The sequence below is a fragment of the Heloderma suspectum genome, chromosome W (assembly GCF_057233095.1).
Source record: "Heloderma suspectum isolate Gila_16-S chromosome W, 16-S_ref, whole genome shotgun sequence".
Lineage (NCBI taxonomy): Eukaryota > Metazoa > Chordata > Lepidosauria > Squamata > Helodermatidae > Heloderma > Heloderma suspectum.
Genome location: NC_139475.1, coordinates 34347501 through 34360000, shown reverse-complemented (window position 1 = coordinate 34360000; position 12500 = coordinate 34347501).

Below are 12500 nucleotides of genomic sequence, written 5' to 3'. Positions count from 1 at the left end.
CGGTCTCTCTCTCGGTCTCGGTCTCTCGGTCCCTCTCTCGGTCCCTCTCTCTCTCTCGGTCCCTCTCTCTCTCTTAGTCCCTCTCTCTATCCCGCTCTCTCTCTTGTTCTCTCGGTCTCTCTCTCTCGGTCTCGGTCTCTCTCTTGGTCTCTCTCTCTCTCGGTCCCTCTCTCTCTCTCTCTCTCTCGGTCTCTCTCTCTCAGTCTCTCTCGGTATCTCTCCCTCGGTCTCTCGGTCTCTCTCGGTCTCTCTCAGTCTCTCTCTCTCGGTCCCTCTCGGTCCCTCGGTTCTTCTCTCTCTCTCTTGGTCCCTCTCTCTCGGTCTCGGTCTCTCTCTCTCTCTCAGTCTCGGTCTCTCTCTCTCGGTCTCGGTCTCTCTTTCTCTCTCTCTCTCGGTCCCTCGGTCTCTCTCTCACGGTCTCGGTCTCTCTTTCTCTCTCTCTCTCGGTCCCTCGGTCTCTCTCTCACGGTCTCGGTCTCTCTCTTGGTCTCTCGGTCTCTCTCTCTCTCTCTCTCGGTCCCTCGGACTCTCTCTCTCTCTCGGTCCCTCGTTCTCTCTCTCTCTCGGTCCCTCGGTCTCTCTCTCTCTCTCAGTCCCTCGGTCTCTCTCTCTCTCTCGGTCTCTCTCATCTCGGTCTCTCGGTCCCTCTCTCGGTCCCTCTCTCTCTCTCGGTCCCTCTCTCTCTCTTGGTCCCTCTCTCTATCCCGCTCTCTCTCTTGTTCTCTCGGTCTCTCTCTCTCGGTCTCGGTCTCTCTCTTGGTCTCTCTCTCTCTCGGTCCCTCTCTCTCTCTCTCTCTCTCGGTCTCTCTCTCTCAGTCTCTCTCGGTATCTCTCCCTCGGTCTCTCGGTCTCTCTCGGTCTCTCTCAGTCTCTCTCTCTCGGTCCCTCTCGGTCCCTCGGTTCTCCTCTCTCTCTCTTGGTCCCTCTCTCTCGGTCTCGGTCTCTCTCTCTCTCTCAGTCTCGGTCTCTCTCTCTCGGTCTCGGTCTCTCTTTCTCTCTCTCTCTCAGTCCCTCGGTCTCTCTCTCACGGTCTCGGTCTCTCTTTCTCTCTCTCTCTCGGTCCCTCGGTCTCTCTCTCACGGTCTCGGTCTCTCTCTTGGTCTCTCGGTCTCTCTCTCTCTCTCTCTCGGTCCCTCGGACTCTCTCTCTCTCTCGGTCCCTCGTTCTCTCTCTCTCTCGGTCCCTCGGTCTCTCTCTCTCTCTCAGTCCCTCGGTCTCTCTCTCTCTCTCGGTCTCTCTCATCTCGGTCTCTCTCTCTCTCGGTCCCTCTCTCTCGGTCCCTCTCGGTCTCTCTCTCCGTCTCGGTGTCTCTCTCTCGGTCTCGGTCTCTCGGTCTATCTCTCAGTCTCAGTCTCTCTTGGTCCCTCTCTCTCAGTCCCTCCCTCTAGGTACCTCTCACTCTCTCTCTCTCTCGGTCTCTCTCTCTCCCGATCTCTCTGTCTCTCGGTCCCTCGGTCTCTCTCTCTCTCTCTCGGTCCCTCAGTCTCTCTCTCTTTCTCTCGGTCCCTCTGTCTCTCTCTCTCTCTCTCTCTCGGTCCCTCGGTCTCTCTCTCACGGTCTCGGTCTCTCTCTTGGTCTCTCGGACTCTCTCTCTCTCTCGGTCCCTCGTTCTCTCTCTCTCTCTCTCTCTCTCAGTCCCTCGGTCACTCTCTCTCGGTCTCTCTCTCTCTCTCTCTATCTCGGTCTCTCTCTCTCTCTCTCTCTGTCTCTCTCTCTCTCGGTCTCTATCTCTCTCTCGGTCTCTCTCTCTCTCGGTCTCTTGGTCTCTCTCTCTCTCGGTCTCTCTCTCTCTTGGTCTCTCTCAGTCCCTCGGTCCCTCTCTCTTGGTCCCTCTCTCTCTCTCTCGCTCCCTCTCTCTCGCTCCCTCTCTCTCAGTCTCTCTCTTTCGGTCCCTCTCCGTCTCGGTCTCTCCGTCTCGGTCTCTCTCTCGGTCCGTCTCTCGGTCCTGCTCTCTCTCTCGGTCTCTCTCTCAGTCTCGGTCTCTCTCTCGGTCTCTCTCTCTCTCAGTCTCTCTCTCTCTCAGTCTCTCTCTCTCTCTCGGTCTCTCTCTCGGTCTCGGTCTGTCTCTCGGTCCCTCTCTCTCTTTCGGTCCCTCTCTCGGTCCCTCTCTCTCTCTCGGTCCCTCTCTCGGTCCCTCTATCGGTCTCTCTCTCGGTCTCGGTCCCTCTCTCTCTCTCTCTCTCTCTCTCAGTCTCTCTCTCTCTCTCTGTCTCGGTCTCTCTCTCTCTCTCTCTCTGTCTCTCTGTCTCTCTCTCTCTCGGTCTCTCTCTCTCTCTCGGTCTCTCTCTATCTCGGTCTCTTGGTCTCTCTCTCTCTCGGTCTCTCTCTCTCTTGGTCTCTCTCAGTCCCTCGGTCCCTCTCTCTCGCTCCCTCTCTCTCGCTCCCTCTCTCTCGCTCCCTCTCTCTCGGTCTCTCTCTTTCTGTCCCTCTCCGTCTCGGTCTCTCTCTCCGTCTCGGTCTCTCTCTCGGTCTCTCTCTCGGTCTCTCTCTCGGTCTCTCTCTCGATCTCGGTCACTCTCTCGGTCTCGGTCTCTCGGTCCCTCTCTCGGTCCCTCTCTCTCTCTCGGTCCCTCTCTCTCTCGGTCCCTCTCTCTCTCTCGGTCCCTCTCTCGATCCCGCTCTCTCTCTCGTTCTCTCGGTCTCGGTCTCTCTCTCTCTCGGTCTCTCTCTCTCGGTCTCTCTCTCGGTCTCTCTCTCTCTCGGTCTCTCTCTCGGTCTCGGTCTCTCTCTCTCTCGGTCTCTCTCTCTCGGTCTCTCGGTCTCCCTCAGTCTCTCTCTCTCGGTCCCTCTTGGTCCCTCGGTTCTTCTATCTCTCTCTTGGTCCCTCTCTCTCGGTCCCTCTCGGTCTCTCTCTCTCTCTGGGTCTCGGTCTCTCTCTCGGTCTCAGTCTCTCTCTCTCTCTCGGTCTCGGTATCTCTCTCGGTCTCGGTCCCTCTCTCTCTCTCTGTCTCTCTCTCTCTCTCTCTCTCTCTGTCTCTCTCTCTCTCTCTCTCTCTCGGTCTCTCTCTCTCAGTCTCTCTCGGTATCTCTCCCTCAGTCTTTCGGTCTCTCTCAGTCTCTCTCTCTCGGTCCCTCTCGGTCCCTCGGTTCTTCTCTCTCTCTCTTGGTCCCTCTCTCTCGGTCTCGGTCTCGGTCTCGGTCTCTCTCTCTCTCGGTCTCGGTCTCTCTCTCTCGGTCTCGGTCTCTCTCTCGGTCTCTCTCTCTCTCTCGGTCTCTCTCTCTCTCTCTCTCTCTCTATCTCGGTCTCTCTCTCTCTCTCTCTCTGTCTCTCTCTCTCTCGGTCTCTATCTCTCTCTCGGTCTCTCTCTCTCTCGGTCTCTTGGTCTCTCTCTCTCTCGGTCTCTCTCTCTCTTGGTCTCTCTCAGTCCCTCGGTCCCTCTCTCTTGGTCCCTCTCTCTCTCTCTCGCTCCCTCTCTCTCGCTCCCTCTCTCTCAGTCTCTCTCTTTCGGTCCCTCTCCGTCTCGGTCTCTCCGTCTCGGTCTCTCTCTCGGTCCGTCTCTCGGTCCTGCTCTCTCTCTCGGTCTCTCTCTCAGTCTCGGTCTCTCTCTCGGTCTCTCTCTCTCTCAGTCTCTCTCTCTCTCAGTCTCTCTCTCTCTCTCGGTCTCTCTCTCGGTCTCGGTCTGTCTCTCGGTCCCTCTCTCTCTTTCGGTCCCTCTCTCGGTCCCTCTCTCTCTCTCGGTCCCTCTCTCGGTCCCTCTATCGGTCTCTCTCTCGGTCTCGGTCCCTCTCTCTCTCTCTCTCTCTCTCTCAGTCTCTCTCTCTCTCTCTGTCTCGGTCTCTCTCTCTCTCTCTCTCTGTCTCTCTGTCTCTCTCTCTCTCGGTCTCTCTCTCTCTCTCGGTCTCTCTCTATCTCGGTCTCTTGGTCTCTCTCTCTCTCGGTCTCTCTCTCTCTTGGTCTCTCTCAGTCCCTCGGTCCCTCTCTCTCGGTCCCTCTCTCTCTCTCTCGCTCCCTCTCTCTCGCTCCCTCTCTCTCGCTCCCTCTGTCTCGGTCTCTCTCTTTCTGTCCCTCTCCGTCTCGGTCTCTCTCTCCGTCTCGGTCTCTCTCTCGGTCTCTCTCTCGGTCTCTCTCTCGGTCTCTCTCTCGATCTCGGTCACTCTCTCGGTCTCGGTCTCTCGGTCCCTCTCTCGGTCCCTCTCTCTCTCTCGGTCCCTCTCTCTCTCGGTCCCTCTCTCTCTCTCGGTCCCTCTCTCGATCCCGCTTTCTCTCTCGTTCTCTCGGTCTCGGTCTCTCTCTCTCTCGGTCTCTCTCTCTCGGTCTCTCTCTCGGTCTCTCTCTCTCTCGGTCTCTCTCTCGGTCTCGGTCTCTCTCTCTCTCGGTCTCTCTCTCTCGGTCTCTCGGTCTCCCTCAGTCTCTCTCTCTCGGTCCCTCTTGGTCCCTCGGTTCTTCTATCTCTCTCTTGGTCCCTCTCTCTCGGTCCCTCTCGGTCTCTCTCTCTCTCTGGGTCTCGGTCTCTCTCTCGGTCTCAGTCTCTCTCTCTCTCTCGGTCTCGGTATCTCTCTCGGTCTCGGTCCCTCTCTCTCTCTCTGTCTCTCTCTCTCTCTCTCTCTCTCGGTCTCTCTCTCTCAGTCTCTCTCGGTATCTCTCCCTCAGTCTTTCGGTCTCTCTCAGTCTCTCTCTCTCGGTCCCTCTCGGTCCCTCGGTTCTTCTCTCTCTCTCTTGGTCCCTCTCTCTCGGTCTCGGTCTCGGTCTCGGTCTCTCTCTCTCTCGGTCTCGGTCTCTCTCTCTCGGTCTCGGTCTCTCTCTCGGTCTCTCTCTCTCTCTCGGTCTCTCTCTCTCGGTCTCGGTCTCTCTCTCTCTCTCTCGGTCTCTCTCTCTTGGTCTCGGTCTCTCTCTCTGTCTAGGTCTCTCTTGGTCTCTCTCTCGGAATCTCTCTCGGTCTCTCTCTCTCTCGGTCTCTCTCAGTCCCTCGGTCCCTCTCTCTTGGTCCCTCTCTCTCTCTCTCGCTCCCTCTCTCTCTCTCGCTCCCTCTCTCTCGCTCCCTCTCTCTCAGTCTCTCTCTTTCGGTCCCTCTCCGTCTCGGTCTCTCTCTCGGTCTCTCTCTCGGTCTCGGTCTCTCTCTCTCGGTCCCTCTCGGTCTCTCTCTCTCTCTCTGTCTCTCTCTCTCGGTCCCTCTCTCGGTCCCTCTCTCTCTCTCGGTCCCTCTCTTGGTCCCTCTCTCTCTCGGTCCCTCTCTCTCTCTCTCTCTCAGTCTCTCTCTCTGTCTCGGCCTCTCTCTCTCTCTCGGTCTCTCTCTCTCTCTCGGTCTCTCTCACTCTCGGTCTCTCTCAGTCCCTCGGTCCCTCTCTCTTGGTCCCTCTCCCTCTCTCTCGATCCCTCTCTCTCGCTCCCTCTCTCTCGCTCCCTCTCTCTCGGTCTCACTCTCGGTCTCGGTCTCTCTCTCGGTCTCGGTGTCTCTCTCTCTCTCTCGGTCTCTCTCTCTCTCTCTCTCTCTCTGTCTCGGTCTCTCTCTCGGTCTCGGTCTCTCTCTCTCTCTCGGTCTCTCTCTCTTGGTCTCGGTCTCTCTGTCTAGGTCTCTCTTGGTCTCTCTCTCGGAATCTCTCTCGGTCTCTCTCTCTCTCGGTCTCTCTCAGTCCCTCGGTCCCTCTCTCTTGGTCCCTCTCTCTCTCTCTCGCTCCCTCTCTCTCGCTCCCTCTCTCTCGCTCCCTCTCTCTCAGTCTCTCTCTTTCGGTCCCTCTCCGTCTCGGTCTCGCTCTCGGTCTCTCTCTCGGTCTCTCTCTCGGTCTCTCTCTCGGTCTCGGTCTCTCTCTCGGTCTCGGTGTCTCTCTCTCTCTCTCGGTCTCTCTCTCTCTCTCTCTCTCGGTCTTGGTCTCTCTATCGGTCTCGGTCTCTCTCTCTCTCTCGGTCTCTCTCTCTTGGTCTCGGTCTCTCTGTCTAGGTCTCTCTTGGTCTCTCTCTCGGAATCTCTCTCGGTCTCTCTCTCTCTCGGTCTCTCTCAGTCCCTCGGTCCCTCTCTCTTGGTCCCTCTCTCTCTCTCTCGCTCCCTCTCTCTCGCTCCCTCTCTCTCGCTCCCTCTCTCTCAGTCTCTCTCTTTCGGTCCGTCTCCGTCTCGGTCTCGCTCTCGGTCTCTCTCTCGGTCTCTCTCTCGGTCTCTCTCTCGGTCTCGGTCTCTCTCTCGGTCTCGGTGTCTCGGTCCCTCTCTCGGTCCCTCTCTCTCTCTCGGTCCCTCTCTCTCTCTCGGTCCCTCTCTCGATCCCGCTCTCTCTCTTGTTCTCTCGATCTCTCTCTCTCGGTCTCGGTCTCTCTCTTGGTCTCTCTCTCTCTCGGTCCCTCTCTCTCTCTCTCTCTCTCTCTCGTTCTCTCTCTCTCAGTCTCTCTCGGTATCTCTCCCTCGGTCTCTCGGTCTCTCTCGGTCTCTCTCAGTCTCTCTCTCTCGGTCCCTCTCGGTCCCTCGGTTCTCCTCTCTCTCTCTTGGTCCCTCTCTCTCGGTCTCGGTCTCTCTCTCTCTCTCAGTCTCGGTCTCTCTCTCTCGGTCTCGGTCTCTCTTTCTCTCTCTCTCTCGGTCCCTCGGTCTCTCTCTCACGGTCTCGGTCTCTCTCTCTCTCTCTCTCTCGGTCCCTCGGACTCTCTCTCTCTCTCGGTCCCTCGTTCTGTCTCTCTCTCGGTCCCTCGGTCTCTCTCTCTCTCTCAGTCCCTCGGTCTCTCTCTCTCTCTCGGTCTCTCTCATCTCGGTCTCTCTCTCTCTCGGTCCCTCTCTCTCGGTCCCTCTCGGTCTCTCTCTCCGTCTCAGTGTCTCTCTCTCGGTCTCGGTCTCTCGGTCTATCTCTCAGTCTCAGTCTCTCTTGGTCCCTCTCTCTCAGTCCCTCCCTCTAGGTACCTCTCACTCTCTCTCTCTCTCGGTCTCTCTCTCTCCCGATCTCTCTGTCTCTCGGTCCCTCGGTCTCTCTCTCTCTCTCTCGGTCCCTCAGTCTCTCTCTCTTTCTCTCGGTCCCTCTGTCTCTCTCTCTCTCTCTCTCTCGGTCCCTCGGTCTCTCTCTCACGGTCTCGGTCTCTCTCTTGGTCTCTCGGACTCTCTCTCTCTCTCGTTTCCTCGTTCTCTCTCTCTCTCTCAGTCCCTCGGTCACTCTCTCTCTCTCGGTCTCTCTCTCTCTCTCTCTCTCTCTATCTCGGTCTCTCTCTCTCTCTCTCTCTCTCTGTCTCTCTCTCTCTCGGTCTCTATCTCTCTCTCGGTCTCTCTCTCTCTCGGTCTCTTGGTCTCTCTCTCTCTCGGTCTCTCTCTCTCTTGGTCTCTCTCAGTCCCTCGGTCCCTCTCTCTTGGTCCCTCTCTCTCTCTCTCGCTCCCTCTCTCTCGCTCCCTCTCTCTCAGTCTCTCTCTTTCGGTCCCTCTCCGTCTCGGTCTCTCCGTCTCGGTCTCTCTCTCGGTCCGTCTCTCGGTCCTGCTCTCTCTCTCGGTCTCTCTCTCAGTCTCGGTCTCTCTCTCGGTCTCTCTCTCTCTCAGTCTCTCTCTCTCTCAGTCTCTCTCTCTCTCTCGGTCTCTCTCTCGGTCTCGGTCTGTCTCTCGGTCCCTCTCTCTCTTTCGGTCCCTCTCTCGGTCCCTCTCTCTCTCTCGGTCCCTCTCTCGGTCCCTCTATCGGTCTCTCTCTCGGTCTCGGTCCCTCTCTCTCTCTCTCTCTCTCTCTCTCAGTCTCTCTCTCTCTCTCTGTCTCGGTCTCTCTCTCTCTCTCTCTCTCTGTCTCTCTGTCTCTCTCTCTCTCGGTCTCTCTCTCTCTCTCGGTCTCTCTCTCTCTCGGTCTCTTGGTCTCTCTCTCTCTCGGTCTCTCTCTCTCTTGGTCTCTCTCAGTCCCTCGGTCCCTCTCTCTCGGTCCCTCTCTCTCGGTCCCTCTCTCTCTCTCTCGCTCCCTCTCTCTCGCTCCCTCTCTCTCGGTCTCTCTCTTTCTGTCCCTCTCCGTCTCGGTCTCTCTCTCCGTCTCGGTCTCTCTCTCGGTCTCTCTCTCGGTCTCTCTCTCGGTCTCTCTCTCGATCTCGGTCACTCTCTCGGTCTCGGTCTCTCGGTCCCTCTCTCGGTCCCTCTCTCTCTCTCGGTCCCTCTCTCTCTCGGTCCCTCTCTCTCTCTCGGTCCCTCTCTCGATCCCGCTCTCTCTCTCGTTCTCTCGGTCTCGGTCTCTCTCTCTCTCGGTCTCTCTCTCTCGGTCTCTCTCTCGGTCTCTCTCTCTCTCAGTCTCTCTCTCGGTCTCGGTCTCTCTCTCTCTCGGTCTCTCTCTCTCGGTCTCTCGGTCTCCCTCAGTCTCTCTCTCTCGGTCCCTCTTGGTCCCTCGGTTCTTCTATCTCTCTCTTGGTCCCTCTCTCTCGGTCCCTCTCGGTCTCTCTCTCTCTCTGGGTCTCGGTCTCTCTCTCGGTCTCAGTCTCTCTCTCTCTCTCGGTCTCGGTATCTCTCTCGGTCTCGGTCCCTCTCTCTCTCTCTGTCTCTCTCTCTCTCTCGGTCTCTCTCTCTCAGTCTCTCTCGGTATCTCTCCCTCAGTCTTTCGGTCTCTCTCAGTCTCTCTCTCTCGGTCCCTCTCGGTCCCTCGGTTCTTCTCTCTCTCTCTTGGTCCCTCTCTCTCGGTCTCGGTCTCGGTCTCTCTCTCTCTCGGTCTCGGTCTCTCTCTCTCTCTCTCGGTCTCGGTCTCTCTCTCGGTCTCGGTCTCTCTCTCGGTCTCTCTCTCTCGGTCTCGGTCTCTCTCTCTCTCTCTCGGTCTCTCTCTCTTGGTCTCGGTCTCTCTCTCTGTCTAGGTCTCTCTTGGTCTCTCTCTCGGAATCTCTCTCGGTCTCTCTCTCTCTCGGTCTCTCTCAGTCCCTCGGTCCCTCTCTCTTGGTCCCTCTCTCTCTCTCTCGCTCCCTCTCTCTCTCTCGCTCCCTCTCTCTCGCTCCCTCTCTCTCAGTCTCTCTCTTTCGGTCCCTCTCCGTCTCGGTCTCTCTCTCGGTCTCTCTCTCGGTCTCGGTCTCTCTCTCTCGGTCCCTCTCGGTCTCTCTCTCTCTCTCTGTCTCTCTCTCTCGGTCCCTCTCTCGGTCCCTCTCTCTCTCTCGGTCCCTCTCTTGGTCCCTCTCTCTCTCGGTCCCTCTCTCTCTCTCTCTCTCAGTCTCTCTCTCTGTCTCGGCCTCTCTCTCTCTCTCGGTCTCTCTCTCTCTCTCGGTCTCTCTCACTCTCGGTCTCTCTCAGTCCCTCGGTCCCTCTCTCTTGGTCCCTCTCCCTCTCTCTCGCTCCCTCTCTCTCGCTCCCTCTCTCTCGCTCCCTCTCTCTCGGTCTCACTCTCGGTCTCATTCTCGGTCTCGGTCTCTCTCTCTTTTGGTCTCTCTCTCTCTCGGTCTCTCTCTCTCTCTCTCTCTCGGTCTCGTTCTCTCTCTCGGTCTCGGTCTCTCTCTCTCTCTCGGTCTCTCTCTCTTGGTCTCGGTCTCTCTGTCTAGGTCGCTCTTGGTCTCTCTCTCGGAATCTCTCTCGGTCTCTCTCTCTCTCGGTCTCTCTCAGTCCCTCGGTCCCTCTCTCTTGGTCCCTCTCTCTCTCTCTCGCTCCCTCTCTCTCGCTCCCTCTCTCTCGCTCCCTCTCTCTCAGTCTCTCTCTTTCGGTCCCTCTCCGTCTCGGTCTCGCTCTCGGTCTCTCTCTCGGTCTCTCTCTCGGTCTCTCTCTCGGTCTCGGTCTCTCTCTCGGTCTCGGTGTCTCTCTCTCTCTCTCGGTCTCTCTCTCTCTCTCTCTCTCGGTCCTGGTCTCTCTCTCGGTCTCGGTCTCTCTCTCTCTCTCGGTCTCTCTCTCTTGGTCTCGGTCTCTCTGTCTAGGTCTCTCTTGGTCTCTCTCTCGGAATCTCTCTCGGTCTCTCTCTCTCTCGGTCTCTCTCAGTCCCTCGGTCCCTCTCTCTTGGTCCCTCTCTCTCTCTCTCGCTCCCTCTCTCTCGCTCCCTCTCTCTCGCTCCCTCTCTCTCAGTCTCTCTCTTTCGGTCCCTCTCCGTCTCGGTCTCGCTCTCGGTCTCTCTCTCGGTCTCTCTCTCGGTCTCTCTCTCGGTCTCGGTCTCTCTCTCGGTCTCGGTGTCTCGGTCCCTCTCTCGGTCCCTCTCTCTCTCTCGGTCCCTCTCTCTCTCTCGGTCCCTCTCTCGATCCCGCTCTCTCTCTTGTTCTCTCGGTCTCTCTCTCTCGGTCTCGGTCTCTCTCTTGGTCCCTCTCTCTCGGTCTCGGTGTCTCTCTCTCTCTCTTGGTCCCTCTCTCTCGGTCTCGGTGTCTCTCTCTCTCTCTCGGTCTCGGTCTATCTCAGTCTCGGTCTCTCTCTCGGTCTCGGTCTCTCTCTCGGTCTCGGTCTCTCTCTCTCTCTCGGTCTCTCTCTCTCGGTCTTGGTCTCTCTCTCTGTCTAGGTCTCTCTCGGTCTCTCTCTCTCAGTCTCTCTCGGTATCTCTCCCTCTGTCTCTCGGTCTCTCTCAGTCTCTCTCTCTCGGTCCCTCTCGGTCCCTCGGTTCTTCTCTCTCTCTCTTGGTCCCTTTCTCTCGGTCTCGGTGTCTCTCTCTCTCTCTCTCTCTCGGTCTCTCTCTCTCTCTCTCTTGGTCTCGGTCTCTCTCTCGGTCTCGGTCTCTCTCTCTCTCTCGGTCTCTCTCTCTTGGTCTCGGTCTCTCTGTCTAGGTCTCTCTTGGTCTCTCTCTCGGAATCTCTCTCGGTCTCTCTCTCTCTCGGTCTCTCTCAGTCCCTCGGTCCCTCTCTCTTGGTCCCTCTCTCTCTCTCTCGCTCCCTCTCTCTCGCTCCCTCTCTCTCGCTCCCTCTCTCTCAGTCTCTCTCTTTCGGTCCCTCTCCGTCTCGGTCTCGCTCTCGGTCTCTCTCTCGGTCTCTCTCTCGGTCTCTCTCTCGGTCTCGGTCTCTCTCTCGGTCTCGGTCTCTCGGTCCCTCTCTCGGTCCCTCTCTCTCTCTCGGTCCCTCTCTCTCTCTTAGTCCCTCTCTCTATCCCGCTCTCTCTCTTGTTCTCTCGGTCTCTCTCTCTCGGTCTCGGTCTCTCTCTTGGTCTCTCTCTCTCTCGGTCCCTCTCTCTCTCTCTCTCTCTCGGTCTCTCTCTCTCAGTCTCTCTCGGTATCTCTCCCTCGGTCTCTCGGTCTCTCTCGGTCTCTCTCAGTCTCTCTCTCTCGGTCCCTCTCGGTCCCTCGGTTCTTCTCTCTCTCTCTTGGTCCCTCTCTCTCGGTCTCGGTCTCTCTCTCTCTCTCAGTCTCGGTCTCTCTCTCTCGGTCTCGGTCTCTCTTTCTCTCTCTCTCTCGGTCCCTCGGTCTCTCTCTCACAGTCTCGGTCTCTCTTTCTCTCTCTCTCTCGGTCCCTCGGTCTCTCTCTCACGGTCTCGGTCTCTCTCTTGGTCTCTCGGTCTCTCTCTCTCTCTCTCTCGGTCCCTCGGACTCTCTCTCTCTCTCGGTCCCTCGTTCTCTCTCTCTCTCGGTCCCTCGGTCTCTCTCTCTCTCTCAGTCCCTCGGTCTCTCTCTCTCTCTCGGTCTCTCTCATCTCGGTCTCTCGGTCCCTCTCTCGGTCCCTCTCTCTCTCTCGGTCCCTCTCTCTCTCTTGGTCCCTCTCTCTATCCCGCTCTCTCTCTTGTTCTCTCGGTCTCTCTCTCTCGGTCTCGGTCTCTCTCTTGGTCTCTCTCTCTCTCGGTCCCTCTCTCTCTCTCTCTCTCTCGGTCTCTCTCTCTCAGTCTCTCTCGGTATCTCTCCCTCGGTCTCTCGGTCTCTCTCGGTCTCTCTCAGTCTCTCTCTCTCGGTCCCTCTCGGTCCCTCGGTTCTCCTCTCTCTCTCTTGGTCCCTCTCTCTCGGTCTCGGTCTCTCTCTCTCTCTCAGTCTCGGTCTCTCTCTCTCGGTCTCGGTCTCTCTTTCTCTCTCTCTCTCGGTCCCTCGGTCTCTCTCTCACGGTCTCGGTCTCTCTTTCTCTCTCTCTCTCGGTCCCTCGGTCTCTCTCTCACGGTCTCGGTCTCTCTCTTGGTCTCTCGGTCTCTCTCTCTCTCTCTCTCGGTCCCTCGGACTCTCTCTCTCTCTCGGTCCCTCGTTCTCTCTCTCTCTCGGTCCCTCGGTCTCTCTCTCTCTCTCAGTCCCTCGGTCTCTCTCTCTCTCTCGGTCTCTCTCATCTCGGTCTCTCTCTCTCTCGGTCCCTCTCTCTCGGTCCCTCTCGGTCTCTCTCTCCGTCTCGGTGTCTCTCTCTCGGTCTCGGTCTCTCGGTCTATCTCTCAGTCTCAGTCTCTCTTGGGCCCTCTCTCTCAGTCCCTCCCTCTAGGTACCTCTCACTCTCTCTCTCTCTCGGTCTCTCTCTCTCCCGATCTCTCTGTCTCTCGGTCTCTCGGTCTCTCTCTCTCTCTCTCGGTCCCTCAGTCTCTCTCTCTTTCTCTCGGTCCCTCTGTCTCTCTCTCTCTCTCTCTCTCGGTCCCTCGGTCTCTCTCTCACGGTCTCGGTCTCTCTCTTGGTCTCTCGGACTCTCTCTCTCTCTCGGTCCCTCGTTCTCTCTCTCTCTCTCTCTCTCTCAGTCCCTCGGTCACTCTCTCTCGGTCTCTCTCTCTCTCTCTCTCTCTATCTCGGTCTCTCTCTCTCTC